This window comes from Lycorma delicatula, chromosome 3, assembly GCF_047948215.1.
Source record: "Lycorma delicatula isolate Av1 chromosome 3, ASM4794821v1, whole genome shotgun sequence".
NCBI classification, from domain to species: Eukaryota; Metazoa; Arthropoda; class Insecta; order Hemiptera; family Fulgoridae; genus Lycorma; species Lycorma delicatula.
This window is the reverse complement of record NC_134457.1, coordinates 137,001,160-137,019,351: the sequence shown is the minus strand read 5'-3', so window position 1 is coordinate 137,019,351 and position 18,192 is coordinate 137,001,160. Positions and strand designations below refer to the sequence as shown.

At 30.9% G+C, this 18,192-nt stretch overlaps 1 protein-coding gene across 6 annotated transcripts in view; it reads left to right on the top strand.

Annotated features, from left to right (window-relative positions):
• LOC142322036 (phosphatidylcholine:ceramide cholinephosphotransferase 2-like) overlaps nucleotides 1-18,192 on the top strand; it is a 294,648-nt gene that overhangs the window by 190,012 nt on the left and 86,444 nt on the right. For 2 of the 6 annotated variants that reach the window (XM_075360641.1, XM_075360636.1), the window contains exon 1: nucleotides 2,607-2,761. The exons of 3 other annotated variants lie outside the window; for them this stretch is intronic. The gene's annotated coding sequence lies outside the window, so the exon portion shown is untranslated. Of the gene's footprint in view, nucleotides 1-2,606; nucleotides 2,762-3,659; nucleotides 3,705-18,192 lie in introns of those variants that run through there. One more of the 6 variants, XM_075360639.1, reaches the window with a different exon arrangement.

The following is an 18,192-nucleotide window of genomic DNA, read 5'->3' as shown; positions in this document are numbered from 1 at the left end:
GCCTGCAGTGGTGTTCAAGGCGCTTCTCAGTGGTGCCCGCTGGGCGACGGCCGGATCGGTTGATGTTTCAATGCCGCCTTATTGGGGCATCACTGTTCGCTCCTGGCGGCTGAAGTCTTTTGGTGCACTGCTGCTGAATTGGTTATGATTTTGCATTTTTCTTTCCATTTCGTTCCTAGATATTGCTGTGGAACTGGGTTTCCGGGAAATGGTGTACATATGGACATGGGGTGGCCGACAGTAACCAAATTTTTATGATAGCCCTTCAATCGCTGTCTCTCGATCTGTCTGTCTCTCTTTTTCTTTTTTTTTTCTCTACCGTTAATACTTCCATCAGAAAGTAGGTCTACATTTTTTAATACAATTACTTAATTTTTCACTTCTTAATGAATGTTATTAATTGTCCTGAAAACAGGAGACCTCATTTATTGTGAATTTAATTTTAAACTTTAAAAACAAAATTGAATTAATTAAAAAAAAATATTATAAATAATAGTCGATGTAATTGATTGTAAAAGGTTTAACCGTTAATGGAAATGATCTTATTCTGTTAGCAATTTCGTAAGCACTGTTCTAAGGAAACCTGAAATAACTGACGACTGCCGAGGACGTACTTCTGCTTATCTCCCTTTTTTAATTACAGAAAAAAAACCGCAGAATTTTTCTTTGTCTTTTCTCTTATGCGCCGTGCACCTTTTTTTTTCTCACGGATTAATATAAAATTATGCAGTAACATTGTTTAAACCAGTGATAGTCAACCTGGTCCCTACCGCCCAGTAGTGGGCGTTCCAGCTTTCATGGTGGGCTGCAGGGGTTTTGTCCTGTACTGTTGCACTTTCCTTTTTTTAATTTAATTGACTTGTTAAAAAATTTCCTTAGCGTTATTTAAAACATTTTTATTTGTTTTTCATAAAATTCCCCGTGACAATTAAAATTTCAGAAAATATACTATTTGTATCGCTCGCGCATAAGTTTAGTAATACATAATTAAAACTAAATGATACTTTAATGCAACCGCAAACAAAAGTCGGACATAAAGTATTTGGTAAGTAATTATTATAATATGTTTTAAATTGCTGTAACTCTGCTTTATAAAGTAAAGTTACTTCCCTACTTTAAATCAACGTTACTGTGGAACCCGTGGGCGGTTAGAAAATTTTACTACCAACAGAGACACAAAAGTGGGCGGTAGATATAAAAAGGTTAACTACGACTGGTTTAAACCATCAATGTTAAATGATTAAATAATCTCGTAGATAAATAATTTTGTTAAACTGTTACCTGAGTTGGCCTGAGATAATTAATGATGAAATAGCGATCTAGTATTGTTTATTGTATTCAATATTAATATCTCATCGGGTTCACGAATTCAAACGATTGAGCTTCGGCCAAGAGAAAAAAATGTAAGGAGAGCTTTACAAGCAGACAGTAAGTTAGTTATTGGAATATTTTATTGCGTTATTTATTGCACCATAACGGTGCATTTCAGGAAATTTTGCAGGATGTAGTAACCTTTTGGCCGCCTGCATAATAATGTTCGAAGTATTGTTTTTTCAATCAGTTAAGTGTGTAGAATATGTTAAACGTATGAATTAAGTGTGTAATATAGTTTTTAATGGTACTCTATAAGTTACTTTTCTCCGTACGGGAGGTTGCTTTTGGATCACCTAATTACTAAACTGTAAGAGCTGTAAAACTGTTATTGAAAAGGCTTGTTTAGCACATACGACTGTATGTGCTAAAAGTTGTCCTGTTTACTGTAAACTCGCAGTGTCCTGAGTGGAAAAAACAATTCATAAATAATGCGTAAAAGAAAGAGTGCGAGAAGCATATTAGAAAAACCTCTCTTTTTATATAAATGTACATTAATTAAACATGTTTTTAAAATTTTTGTATGTGCAAAGTACAAAGAGCACCTATAATCCTTGACGTGGTGAGTGGAAGTAAAAAGAGTGGGTACTCTTTCTCAGGCCCAACTGTTCCTTCTAGTCGGCTATCCAATAAATATAGAAAATTATCTCGTACAATTTTTTATAAATAATTTAATTCTCTGTTTCGGAGACGGCGAGCTTCAAAATTTTATCCGATCACTCGTTAATTTTTTAAAAACTTATGATTTAAGGTAATAATACAGACCTCATGATTTAGTTAAATGTAAAAGAATAACCGATGCAAATAAACGAGATAATATCATGTTTATGAATTGATGTATTGCAATTACCGCGTTTGGTTTGATAAATACCAAAAAGAAAAAAAATTCACAGCATGGTTGAGTAGATTCAGAGACACAAAAATATCTAAATCGTTGTAATAAAACGCAAAGAAAAAATTTACAGTTTATAGAATTAATTAGTAAAAAATTAAACCGTTAAGTAATTACCGATCGTTGTTACTATTGTAGTTAAGGAAAAAAAATTATTTTAAAAAATTGAATTTTTCAAAGAAATACATCTGTTAAAAATTCTCATAAATAATGAATATATTGTTTTATTTTGATCTGCGATATTAGTTCAGTTTTGGCGCTATGCGGTTTGGGCGGGGATTGATGAAAGTTCTGCGCTTGTCCGTCGATCGGGCTGGCACACCACGGCACATTGAATCAGACCAGAGATCAGACTGAATGCGGAGTTCGTAGTGTCGCGTTGAGTAGTTCGATTCGTATCGTAGTGTATATCCACCTGCTGCCTTAATTTTAGAATTGTTTGTATCCGTCTGTGTCTTTGACGCCCCCTTTTCCGTTTTATACGGATTGTGATGACTGGTAATTAATGTGTTTTTATTTCGTTGTTTGAAATATGTGTTCTGTGTGGACTATTTTATATAGTAATGCGAGTAAATCAATAACGTGCAGTTACAAGCCGGTCAATCCATTCATCCACCCTAAAGTCGGGGTTTTTTGTTTTATTGTTTTTCATATTGTCATTAAGGATTAACTGTATCCGACTGTGGTATAATTTTTTATTTGTGTAAATTACAAAATTAATTTTAAAATAATTCCTTTTTCTTAATGAAAACGTTAGGTTAAACCCACGTCGGTTTATTTCATTGATAACGACCGCTAGAGGTTATTGAACTTCTTTATAAACCCTTTTTACGATAGTCATAATAAGTAATTGAAAATTTCAGGTTTTTTTTTTTTTTAAGTGAAATGATTTTATTTTTGTTTATAACATTTTACAATCTTAACTTTATGAATCTTAAATGCTTTGTCTTTGAGTAATCGATGGCATATTATTTTAAGATAATGTTATTCTGTTATTTGAATAAATACATAATAAATCTGTAAACAGTTAAGAATAGTTAATATATAAATACGTTCATTCAATTCCTCTGAAAATATTTTATTAGACTATAATAAATTTTTCATTAAACAAAAAATTATAACCTTCATATGCTGTTATTCTGATAAGTTTCTTTCTATTTTTATTATTTATTATTGTTAGTAGCTATTTCAAGTTTCTAAAACAAACGTTTTATTTTTGTTGCATTTATTCATTACGTCATATAATTTGGCATCAGTTGTGGAAATTATAGCGGTTACGTTTGTTTCTAATAATAATAATTATAATACACGCTCAATTTTGGCACAGAATTGCTGTTGCTGTTTTGTCTGATAGTTTCAGGATGAATTACAATTTGTGATCATTATGTTATATAATTTTACGACCGGGTGTGTGTGTGTGCACGCGCGCGTGTGTGTGAATGTACGTATAATTTTTTGCTTCTGTTTCTGTTTTCATTTTTATGCAAAATATACAACTGGTTTTGTTTTTTAAATTTTTTCAAAGTTCTTCAATTTATGTTCATAACAGACACTATTATGTTATTTTTTTCTAAGAGATTTATTTTCGTGTCGCCTTTCTTTAATTTTTTTTGGGGGCTTCCCGTTACGCTACTTTTATTTTTAAGATATATTCATTTATATTTTACTTATTACTAAAGTTTATGACTTAAATAAAGTTGTGAAACGTAAAAAATGAAGTGGTAAAGTAATCGAACTGCGTTTACGTTAAAATTTTATTACGTTGTTTATAAACTCTAGTAGCATGATGTACTATTATTATTCTTTGTGCTAGATTATTTCGCGTGCCGGTAAGTCGCGTGATGTTGTGCTTCATAACAAAATTGCGACTTAATTCGGGTTAAATATAGAACGGTTACCTATAACTGGATCTTCTCCGAACAGACCCGATTAAAATACAGACCGGATTGCCTTGACCGTTTTAAGAATGAAATATAAAATACACTATTGAGCGTATTATTTATTTATTAATAACAATAATAGGTTTGGAGTTCACATTTATTACTTTTTACAAAACTAAATTTACTTACTGTAGATGTTATTTTGAGGTCAGTTACAATCTGTTGCCCAGAGCTATCATTATCAGTTACGTAACGTAATCTTTATTAGATCCATAGCATAATTTTATAGCTCTATTCACTAGTAATTAATCGTCCATTACATATGTAAGATATTTGAAATTTTTATTTATTCTTTATTCGTTCTGAATGTCTTAATTTATGGTGTAAAAATCTAAAATCGTACTACTTTCCTTATCATTTTTTTGGAAGTCCTTTACGTATCCTCCTTATATATTTTCAGCTCGCGTATGTGTAATTTATTTTTAATTCATTTACGTTTTTTGCGACTCCATCTTAAAAATTATTTTCCTAAGGGATTTATTTTAGTGTCGACTTTCCTTCAATATTTTTTTTCTTTTTTGGGCATCCCGTTACAACTTTCACGTTCTTTTAAAGACCGTTTTTTAAAATAACGTGCCTGGTTGGTCTCTTAAAGAAATAATAAATCTAAAAATCAAATATTTTTTTATGAATACTTCGGGGATAAAGAGATCAAGGATGTTGAGAAATAACTTACCCGAAGAGATTCTCTAAATTAGCTTCCAGGTATTTAATTATTTTCCCCGTAGACCGGAGGTATTTTTATATTGGATGAAATAGCATGTTATTTACTTATATACTGATAAAATTGTTTTCCTTCAGGTACTAAGTAGCTATCAGAGTACAGATTCAGGTTTCACTAAGAAAACCTTTGTCATTCCTAACGTTTTTGGAGTATGTGAATAGTTAACCGTTGAACTATAAATCCCTAAAAGCTGAGAGTTGCTGATGCATTAACATTAAGCTCTATTGTAACATCAATATCGTTCTAAGGATTTTTTAATATTATTTTTCTATCCGTAATATTTATAGGGTATGTTTTCTTAATGTTAATCAAACATTAAATTTTTTTAAGAGGTGTTCTTATTTTAATAATTTTAAGATTTGTAAAAATATTTAAAAATTACTTTATTCTCTTTAAAAATGAAATGTTACTTTTCAGTCGATGTACTTTTAATTTGCATTATCGTAATCGACAATACGTATTTAACAGTGTCAGTAAGCAAAAATAGGGAAAACATTTTTTTATTTAGTCGAAAATTGGCTAAAGTAATATCGTGGTACCTGGTACTTACATCATCCGAACGTTGAATTAATTAAGTAATTTGCCTTTTAAGTTTGATCCTCTTTGAAGAATTTGGCCTACGGGTATTTCTATATTCTGACTGCATTTTTTTATTTAGAAATGAGAGATTCGGAAGTACGGCCTTTAATAGTTATATTGTTTCAGATTGATTCCTGAAATCAAATCAAATACATCCGTCTATCGTCTACTGTTCAGTAGAACAGTATTTCAATTAACACCAAAATTATTAATTTGTTAGTTCTATTCTAGAAATTGGATGAAATTAATAACTCACTATTTCTTTAATAATGTTTAATCGGTCTGTCGTTTTTTGAGCTAATTGCATCGTTTTTTCAGTTTAAGTTTTAAATCTTCTTTACTGGTCTGTTAAAAATCAGAGAGCAAATCTTTTCCGCTATGAAGTTTTCACTCAAGGGATCGCTGCAATTTAACCGGGATAGAAATTGTGGTAATCCGAGATCTGGATTGTGCTAATTCTGTATTTTATTTTAGATGCGTTAAGTAAAAAGTTATAATCAAGTAACAAACAATTCAGATTTCTATATTCCTCTTCCTAGCCGTATACGCTACTTGGTTCGGATCACACTTCTCCTACAGATAAAGGGCAGAAATTCTTCTGGTAATCTTAGTAAAAGTTTAATAAATGAAGTATAAGTAAACTTAAATAAATTAGTTATCCATAATATTAGACGAATATTCGACCAAACAATGCTCGTTTTAAAATCAGTGACTAAATGTTTTGTTTTTCTTTGGGTGACATCTTTTAATTGCCGGAACTTTCTTATCTCGCATTTCATTAACATTAACACTTAAATTATCTACTTCATTAATCTTCCTGGTTTCGGTCTTTTGATGAAAGTTCAGAAAAACGAACAAAGTTGCTATACCTATAAATTATCTGCCTATATTCAGAATTCTATTTGTAATGAATTAGCGTCTAAGTTGGTGGTTTTTTTATCGCGAGATGTCTTTAAAATCCGTATATTTAGATTAACTTATTTAATTTTTTAAGTTGCCAAATGACATTGTTACAATGTGCTTCGCACTTATACGAATATACGTTTTGTTAATTAATGGTGTCTTTTTGATGTTACGAAACTGTAACGTTATTTATAAGTGTTAAGGATTCTTGAAAAAATTGCTAATTTATTTCTTACTCTTTTGTTTGCTTATTAGTCTTTTGCTCGGTAGCGATCTGTTTTGTAGTCTATAATATCTTGGCAGTGTATACAATAAAACTGTGTATACTTAGTGTTCTTACCTTGTCTCTTGATCGTTGTTTTTGGTAATGGCGTAATCACTAGAATGTACAGGAATCTCTTGATTTACGTGATTAATTCATCCCTGAAAATCGTCGCGTAAATTAAAACTGTTTCCTCAAAAAAGGTATACAGTATACCTTTGCACTACTATCCAGTATAGCATCTGTACGTGTACATATTTAGTAAGCTAAATTCGTAATTCTTTTCGCAGGTAGAAGTCACAAAATTTTTGACAATTTGGTTAAACGTACTTTAATAGAATATAAATCGAATCCAGTACAGTACAGTATTGTAGAAACAAAGTAAAAAATATAAAAATAATAAAGTATAACCAATCATCATACTACAGTATACAGTACAGTATTATTAATAAAATAGTTACTGGAAAATAAATATATATAGGCCTAAGTACAATAAGGAATATTAAAAAAAACTTTTGATTTAGTTCAACTTTGGGTTCTTAAATAACTGTCCAGTTTACTCTACTTTATTGATAGTTGCAACTGATTTAGCACCATTTTGTAGCATTTCGGATCACCTAATAGTCCATTTACGACCTTTATACTTCATTCTCGATCAGGATTATTTTCAGTTACATAATCAGAAACTTTTTTTCGATGTAACTTAATGCCTCCTGTAATCCTTTTATTACTAATTGTGGCTGAGGAATGGAGAATGAGGTTTAAGAGTTCACCACTATCGATTTTTGATGACTCTGATTTAAATTATGTGTCACCGCTACTCTAATTGTCATCTAGCTGCTCATTTGGCGACTCGGATAGTGCTAACAAGTCTTCATTTTCTAAAAGTTATTTATTTGCTTCCACAAGTTCATTTACATCTTCAGAATCAAATTCGAGCCCTATACTTCTGGCAAATTGCACAACTTCAGTACCTGTAACTCCTTGTCCGTTGTCATCGAATGCACTTTGATCTTGATCATCATCTTGATACAGTTTTATACTACACAAAGCGTACTCTCTTTCATTTCTTTCCAAGCTTCGCCAACATTGCGTACAGCATGAAGAATGTTATATTTTTTCCAAAACGTTCGCAAACCACAGATCTCTTTGCTTGAACTGTTAGTCGCAAAAACCACCTGAGAAAATTTGAAAGTAAGCCTTGAATGTGGCTGTCAATCCTTGATCATATGGCTGTATCAGTGATGTATTTTCAGGCATACTTTTAATGTGAATTAATTGCTTGCAGTTCTTCGGAGCTTGGATGTCCAGGAGCGTTATCGAGTAGTAGAACGGCTTTGTGTGTGATATTGTTTCTTGTGTAAAAATCTTTGAGTTGTAGGCAAAAACACTGTGTTTATAAGCTAAAAATTGGATAAAATAGTGTTTACAGTAATTGTACATATAATTAAAATTCACTAGGTATTTTAATAAATAAAATATTAGTTTTGGATTTTAAAGATGATTTTTTCCTTTACTGATTTTATTTTGTTTAGATAATACTTATTTAAATTGTGATTTACAAGACCCTTAAACCAGTTAGAAAAAATGTGCCTCGTTACCGATACTTTTTGGTTGTATGTCCAATACACGGGAAGAGATTGTTTGTTAATTCCTTTAAAAGAATGAGTATTTTGTAAGTGATATTCAAGCAATAGTTTTAGTTTACAGTTCCCCTTCGCGTTATCTCCAAGTAAGAGTGTGAATCGGTCTTTAGATACTTTAAAACCGGGCATATGGCGTTCTTTTGCGATAAAAGTACGTTTAGGCATCTTTTTTCCAAAAAAACGTCGTTTCGTCAACAGTAAATAGTTGCTGTGACGTGTATTCTCCTTCTCTCATGATAATTTGTCGATCTTTTATGAGTTTTTCAGCTTCTTAATTTGCACCGGCTGCTTCACCTTGAACCAAAGTTTTATGCAGTTTTGAACGTTTTTTAAAATTTTCAAACAATCCTTTTCTCGCATTGAATAGGTTGATATCTTCAGCGTGGAATTTAGGTCTTAATATTACATGCAAACTTAACTCACTTTCACGAATAATAATACTTGTCATGGGAATGCGATGTTGAATACAATCTTCTATGAAAATGTTCAATACTTTTTTCAAGTTCAATCATTAAAGGAAATCGTAAATTAGATTCATAATTCGTAAAGCCTGAAGAGGAACAGCATTTTTTCAACAATCATAATTGTATCCTTATTTTTAATTATTGACCTAACTGTTGATTCGACAAGGCCAGGATGATTTTCGATATCAATGTTATATAAACCATCATGTCTTTTTGTCACCTCCAACTTTGTCTCAAGAGTGATAGTTTTCCTTTTCTTTCCCGCCGTTTAAGATCAGACACAATTAAAAACACGAAAAATATAAAATAAAAAGGTAATACGTAAATAATTCAGAATAAAGTCCTAAAATATCTCGCACAATAAATTACAAATATCGATCGTACGTACTGTAGCCTTTGTATCATGCCTTGAACACAAACGGATCAGAATTATATACTGCGCAGTAATATAACGTAAGACAGAATAACATTACATAATATATTCTCTGAACGGCTAATGGCAGGTTGACTGTGAACGTTTAAATGTTTATAACCAAACATTTTGGTATTGCCAAACTAACATGCTTCAGTATGTTATTGAAAGGGAAAACCTGTTTCATTGTTTATTGCATTACATGTGCATATAAGTCCGTGTGTATCGTTTACAGAAAACCCTTTTTAAGAATTCTTTCACGAAATTTATTTTATATCTTATATAGTAATTCTGACCGCGTTAATTCGAAACCAGACCCGCGTTAAGTAAAGGGACAGTGTTATAAAATCAACCATGCAAATTCAAAATCGCTTAAATAAAACCGCATTAAACCAAGGGATTACTGTATACAGTATTTATTCATTTGATGAATAGAATCCTGTTTAAGTTAATATATTTATTAATTTTTTATATTATTGGTGTTCATTTATTTACTTTTTTTAAATGCAATGTTGGTATATTGTAAATTTATTTCTGGTTCGCAGACTTCCATTATATTTTACATTGAAAGGTAGATGTTATTAAAGATTGATGGTTTGACGTGTTAGTATTCAAATTGTAAATAATCATTATGTACGAGGTCTATAAATAAAGTAATGAGACTAGTTTTTTTTTTTTTTGGCAGCCAAAGTGACAACACTGTAAAGTTACTGGTAAACATATGGTTATATGAACAGCTGATATATATTAGGTAATGATATTTTTAGTCTATTATTGCCACGTGAATAAACAAACTTTTCGTGAAACGAGTTTTTGTTGTGCGTTACAAAAATGAGCGATACTAATTATGAGCAACGTTATGTAATAAGTTTTGTATCAAACTCGGTGAGAATGCTACTGAAACTTTTTCAAAATTGAAAAGGGCGTATGGAGATGACGCTCTATCGGTAGCCCAAGAAATTAGCCGGTTTAAAGCATATTCAGATGGCCGGGAATCAGTTGCGGACGATCCACACTCTGGAAGACCGTTAACGTGAAAAAATGACGACAATGTTGAGCGAATCGGAGGCTTGATACGGTACAACCGGCGATTAACTGTCAGAATGATTGCGGAACAATTGAATTTGAACCATACCACAGTCCATCAAATTTTGACAAACGAATTGACGAGCCACAAGCCGATTTCATTAATAGGTTTCCCGAAGATTTACTAAGGAAATTGAGATGTGAAGTATTTTTTCGGTTGGCTTCTTCTTTTCGGTAAATGCCAAGCCTTCACCGAAGTGAAGATTATTTTCATCATAATAAGGATTGTTTTCTATCACCGATTTAAATCGGTTCTACATAGAACATCATTACTCTCGAATAAAGCTGTTCATTACTATCTGTGATTCCTGTACCTCACAGTCATGCGTGTAATAAAGTTTGAGATAGATATTAAAAAGCAACTAATAATTGATGTGTCATTCTGTAACGAAACAGTAGATTATAAACACTGCTTCACTTCATTAGGGTATAAATTTTGATGTATTTTTTGTGTAAATTCCTTAAACTTATACGTCTGTCTAATTCTGTATTTTACCATTTTTGTTGTGTTTCCTTCTTTTTATTGTCGTCATTCTGTTACGAAATAGTGAATATAAACCTTGCTTCAACTCTGTAGAGGGAAAAGTTAGTATATTTTTATGTAATTACCATCAATCTACACATATTATATTTTCACTGTTTCTCACTCAAGACCTTTTCTTCCACTTTTGTTAAATATTATAGCTACAATTAATCAATGTTTTTGTTAGTTGCAGAAAAAGTAATTTATAGTAATATATACAAGATTTTTATAAAAACCGTTTCAAGAATTAAGAGAGATGGCCTCCCACATCGAAATAAAGAAAAAACTCTATATCAACATATGTCCGGCTATCAGGCATTTTGTATTTTTAATATTAAAATGTATTTCTCAGGAACTGTTGATCTTATCGAACTTAGACTTCTTATATTGATAGGGTACCTAGATGTTTATTTGTATAAAATCAATGAACCTGATATCTGAATCCATTTCAAAATGGCGGCCATTTAAACTTTTTAATTATTAATATCTTTGCAACGCTGTTTTATTTAAATGTTAAATATCACAAAAAATGTTAAACTTTTTATGTCAAGTTATGTCAAAAATTCTTTAGTGAGTCACGCTAGATTAAAAAACCAGTTTTCATTTCATTCTGATTAAATTAATTAAATAACTTAAACGATCTGAAGTGGAATAATTTTATTAATGTTATCATGTAATAAATTATAATAGTTTAATAATATTGAAAATATTACATAAAATAGAATATTATTGAAATCATGAAATTATTATTATAATAGTGTCTGTTAGTTTAACAGACACTGGTTATTAAACAGGTTTTTTTTTTTTAATTATCGTACCAGATAATAAAATAATCTAACGTAGCTTTTCAAATTGGCGGCCCTCATTCAAAATACGTGCATCCAGGAGTTTTTTTCATTGACTGCCGGACTCTTTCAAAGCTGCCAGGTGTCTTGACGAATCCTCTCAATCCCATTTAGAATTCTTCTTGTATGCAATTCTTCTATGATATCTGCGGGGGTGACTCACTTCCAGTATTACTTCCACAACTTTGTTATTTATGAACGGATTTGCATAGATAAGCATATCTTATGCTTATTTGATAAATAAGCATATTTTTCTATTCAGAACTTTTTTTTACACTAAGTAACATAAGGTCATTTTCTCTGTCATAAAACGCTTAACTTTTTTTTGTAATAACGTAACATTTAAACAAACTGATGGTTGCAACGATATTAATAATTAAAAAGTTTTCGTGACCGCCATTTTTAAATGGATTGAGATATCTGGTGTATTATTTTTATACAAGTAAATCTCTATTTACCCTAGCAGTACACGAAATTTCAGCTCGATACGTTTAGCAATTCCTGAGAAATAAATTTCTATATTAAAAATACAAAATGGCTGATAGTCGGTAAACTAAGCGTTTTCGGACATAGGTTGCTATAAAGTTTTTTCTTTATTTCGATGTGAGTGACCATCTTCTGAATTCTTGAAACGGTTTTGATAAGCATTGTGTATAATTTTTATATAAAAAAATAACTTTAAATATATAACCGTTAACCAAAATTCTTTTTTTCATTAAAATTATTAATTAATAAACTTGAACTGTAAATTACGTTTTTCGAAGGAAATTTTTTATAAAATAATTATGTATAAATTAATGTGAAATCAATAGAATAACACATCGATACCAAAAATATTGTAATCCTTTAAATAAATTTGTCTATTTTGAAGAGCAAATAAATTTAAAAAACGCATGAACGGTGCGTAATACTTAAAAAATTTATACGTGAGATTTCATACATGCTTTTGAATTTACAGTTTCAGCGGTATTAGTGGACTATTCTAATATATCAGAATTTTTAGTTATGATCAAACGCATTTAATTTGATTATACGCAAGGCAGGAAATCCCTAATTACATTAATTGAAACTGAAATGCTTTCTGAAATATACTGTGAGACGGCAGAGATTACTCGAAATTTAGACATTAATCATTATTATCAGAGTCTCCGGATAGTAAAATGAGGGAAAAAACAAAAATAGGTTAGGTCTTTATTAACGGATAATCTCTGTGACAAAGAGGATTTAAAATAATATTATGTCAATATCTATACATTCTGCTTAGATTTTTTTTGTGCTTATTATACGTAGCGATTACTTTACAGTAGTGATAAGAACATTTAGAAATATTAAAGATATTCAGGTTAACGGCATCAGCTGCAAACTTTATTGCAGGCTTACTTTTATGATAAAATGAAAAAAAAAACAAATTATAAACATCGGTCAGTGTCATAGTCATAAGATGACTGTATTCTGTGTGAAATCTAAGCAACAGCATTTGAGTGCTGTAGAACGAAACGAAAATATGTTTTATTAAGTCCGATCGTGGTAGCGTCTCGGCTTTTAATCTGGAGGTCCCGGATTCGAATCTTGGAATCTCCATATTATTTTTCATAAGCTACAAAATTTCCATTTCATATTCCCATACACGAGCTTCCAGCTTATATGTTGAAAAAAAAGAAAAAAGGCCCTCATTTATATTTATTTATCGTAAAAAGATCTATGTGTTTTACACTTAAAAATCTTGTTATTCGTTTTTTTTCTTAGTTATAAAATTTCATATTTTTCTGTTCAAAACGTTTTTTTACACTAACAGTTAATATAATCTTAAATCTGAATACTTTGCATTTATATATTAATAATATATTTGCATTTATTAATTAATAATTATTCCGATATTATTTTAAAGTTAATTAAAATTATTTGTTGTCAGAAAATATTAACGTTAATATTTTCGACCCACATATACACCAAATCATGATTACTTTATTATTTAGCGTTAATTTAAAGAAAGAAAAAAGATTAAGAGGTTAGAGTTTTTATTTAGTGATGCATTCATTATTAATTCAATTATAACTTTGCTTAAAATACGGAAAATAATAATAAATTATTTGACTTTCTTATAGCTTTCTAAATGTTTTATTATTCAATTTTTTTAAATCTTTAATATTGATTTTTTTACGTTATATGCAGTTTATTTTAAGATATGAATAGTGCCGGTTAAGATAAGATATCTAGTTAATGCATGTTAAATGAGATGAGGGTATTGGCTTTTTTATTATTGTACACTTAAGTTCTTGACCTAACGTCGTGACATTTTATTTCTTTTTATTAAGATAATTTATGCAATGCAAAAATGAAGAGGTCACAGTTAACTATATATATTTAATAAAACTTGGAATTTGCAGAAATGTATATGATAGTTTTTTTTAATACTTTTATAACATAATACTTACTACGTGCCATTGTTGTTGAATAAAAAAGAAAATAGTGTAAAATTATTATTGCTTCGTTTTACTTTAATTACATTAGTATCGAAATAGACGGAGAAGAAACAGAAGCAGTACTTTTATAACATAATACTTACTACGTGCCATTGTTGTTGAATAAAAAAGAAAATAGTGTAAAATTATTATTGCTTCGTTTTACTTTAATTACATTAGTATCGAAATAGACGGAGAAGAAACAGAAGCAGTAAAGTTGAGAAGAGAAGTGACAGGGATGTTGCATGTCACAAATCCTTTTTAACATTTTTGGAGACCGATTAATTAAGGAAGCTTTGTATGATTTTGGGACTGTGATTATGTGACAGTAGAAGGAGAAAAAATAAACATAATTCAGTATTCAGATCAGCAGGTAGTAACGGCTACAATTGAAGGGAAGCTACTAGAAATAACGGATAGAATAAGTAGGATGGAAGAAAAATTCGAAATGAAAATAAACGCTGATAAATCCAAAGTAATGAGAATATCAAGGGAATACGGTGCAACAAAGATTACTATTGAGGAAAAATAATTTAGTTTTAAATACGCTGGAAACACAATAAAATTTGATGTAAGTTGCACTGAGGAAACTAAAAGCGGAATTTTGAATGGTAAATTGACATTCAGTAAGATCAGACATCTACGTAAAACAGAAATTTTTGATCTATTGATCTGAGAAAGAGATTTGGAATGTAGTATTTTAAGATGCAGAAACATGGACTACAAAGAAAAGAGAAACTCGATGTCCGAAAAGTTTCGAAATGTGGCTATTGAGGAAAATGCTAGGTATCAACTCGCGAGAGAAAGTAACTTATGATCAGTTCTTAACAAATATAAATGAACGTAGGGTATGATTAAGACAATAAAAAAAAGAAAAAGTAATAATTGAAGGTAAGACTGCAGTTGTGAAAGGAAGCAGGAGGATAGGAATGCTGGATGATTTCAAAGGGAAATAAGGATACTATAATTTAAAATAAAAAGCTCAAGTAGCATTATGAAGAATATTTCTTTAGTGGAACCGTCAGTAGACGGTTCCACTAAAGAAGAAGTATCGAATCTTTTTTTGTATTTTTTATCTTTACTTCTAATGTGTAAAAAAGTGTGTTATTCTTATCGATGTAAACCAATTCTCTAAGTGCTGACTTGGAGTCGAAGCAAGTGATAAGTAGCCATAGATTGACCTCTGCATCGGTTGACCATTCCTGAGATGTGAGGTTAATTGAAACCCAACCACCAAAGAACGCCGGTATCCACGATCTAGTATTAAGATCAATTTAAAAGTAATTGCCTTTACTAGGACTTGAACTCAGTAACTCTCGACTCCCAAATCAGCTGATTTGGGAAGACGCGTTCACCACTAGACCAGTCCTTTTTTTCTTTTTCCTGTTTAGCCTCCGGTAATTACCTTTCAGATAATACTTCAGAGGATGAAGGATGAATGAGGATGATATGTATGAGTGTAAATGAAGTGTAGTCTTGTACAGTCTCAGTTCGACCACTCCTGAGATATGTGGTTAATTGAAACCCAACCACCAAAGAACACCGGTATCTAAATCTAGTATTCAGATCCATGTAAAAATAACTGACTTTACTAGGACTTGAACGCTGGAACTCTCGACTCCCAATCAGCTTATTTGGGAAGACGCGTTCACCACTTGCCCAAACCCGGTGGGTGGGACCGAACACAACTGCCGTTAACTTTCCTTACTCGGACCATACCACCTAGAATAGCTGGGACGTCTGCCGATTCAATTAAAGAAATTTTTAACGGTATTTGCCAAATTAAAAACAGTATCTAGGATTTTAAACTTAATGCTCACTAACCTTCTTGATTTCGTAAGTAAAAAATAAGATTCTGTGAAATAATTTGTGGTACAAAATTGAAATTAATTATTCTGTATATGTTGGAGGAGCACAATTAAAACGGTTGGTAACTTATTATAAAACTAATGAAATATTTCAAGAAATATCAGGTAATAGTAGTTTACTTATAGGTAATGAATTAATGAGTTGTCTTCATTCGGAAAATAAAATTAAATTAAATGCAAAGAAAAGAAACTATATTCTTTTAATTTATCTCTTTACTTCTATAGTTGCGCATTACATTTTTTGTATAATTGCCAGCTGAATAGTGTTGATACTGATTAGTGGTCCGTAGGCTACTGACGATGCAGGAAAGCCTGTTGTGGTTCCAAGAATTTCCTTCAAGATGTCAGCACGGCTCAAAATATTGAAACCAAAGAAACGGATCAGTTTTAGATAAAAATCCATTTTTCACCCGTGTAATTATTTTATCTCTAACATAGAGGTATGGATAATTTTGAGAGGTCTTGAAAAGATTTTAAATATGTGTGGATATATGTTTTAAAAAATGTTTTTTACGTTCCAACTTCTGGTAAGAACGTTTTCAAATTCTCTAGGGGTAAGAAATAAAATATTCATAATAGTTTCTATTCGAATTAGTTTATTTCATTTTTAATGGTTCCTTTCATTCCGGTTAATATGACAGTTTAGGAAATGGTATAACCGTAATAGTAATTCGACTTTAATCTCGTACTAGGCTGAACCTGTTGTGGGCCTCATGTATTTTTATTGCAGTTTTTTTTATTTTCTTAAGCGATTACTGTGATTCTTCCCAGTAATCTGACTAAAATCAATATAATTCTAAGTACAAAGTCGAGAAATGTCACAACTTGCAACGCACTGAAACAAACGTTCTTATTTAAATCTATATTTTTAAACATAAAAATGTAATTGTTTACATGTTTTATATAAGCATTTATAGTCTCCTTTTTCTTTCAGGTTTTATTTATTTCCAAAGCTCAAGTTTATCGCTCCCGCCTCCTCAAAATACAGCAGCAAAAATTATAATCTATATATATAAAAATGAATGTTTGTTTATTTGTCCCGTATGCGTTCTTATACCGCTCATTCGATTGCGATGAAACTTTGGTGAGTTGTGGGAACGCCCGCGAAGGTTTCTGAATTAGTTTGGACCCGCTACCCGCTATGTGACGCCTGGGATCAAGATATTTCGAAAAACTGTATTTATGGTCCGATTTGGCTCATATTCTGAATTTGTGTTACTTACATGGAAAGAAATACCTGTGCCAAAAATGGACCCGCTAGATGGCTCTGGGGTTGAGATATTTAGAAAAATTCTATTTATGGACCGATTTCGCTCATATTCAGAATATATATTAGTTACGTGAAAAGAAAATTTTTTTGCAAAAACTATACCTACTAGCTGGTGCCGGTGTCGAGATATTTATGAAACAAACAAACAAATATAGAAACAGACTTTCTTCTTCTATATATATATATATAAAAGGCAATTTTCGTATATGTGTCCGATATAAACTAAAAACATACTGAACTGATTTACGCGGGGTGTTTGCAAAATGGTCCGAGTTGTCCGGAAAAGGTTTAAAGCTATTGAAATCCTCGGTTTGATCAGTAGAAAGAAAATTAGGGGTATTTCGAACCGACTACTGTGTTTATAGAGTAGTTTGAATTAAATCCGATAGGTGTTTTGACAATTGGATTTTTTTACATTTTGACTTTTATAAAGTGAAAGGTTAAATTTTGTGAAGTTCCGTAATGTTTTGTAAGTTTTTCTTAATGTTTAATATTATTCGTGATGATTTTGTTGCCATATCTTTTTTCGTTAAAGAGTTATTTTCCACCGATTACTCTGTTCAGAGAGTGGTTTAAATTTAATCCGATAGGTAGTGCTGTTGTTTTGCCAATTGGATTTATTTACATTCTGACTCTTATATAGTGAAAGGTTAAATTTTGTGGAGTTCCGTAATGTTCAGTTTTTTAATGTTTTATCAAACTTTCAATTGTATCCATTTAATCTATATACTCAAATCTAGCAATAGCGAAGCATTGCCGGGTCTGCTAGCTATGAATAAAATAGAGTGTTAATTGTTCTTACACATCTGTCCGTAATTGCAAAGTACAAACTTTTATTAGTCGACTATTTTAGGTAAGGTATGTTAATCCCCACCCATAGCTCCTAGTATCTGCAGTACATTAAACCATTTTCGCGTGATGTAATTGTCGGTGGAGGGTTAATCA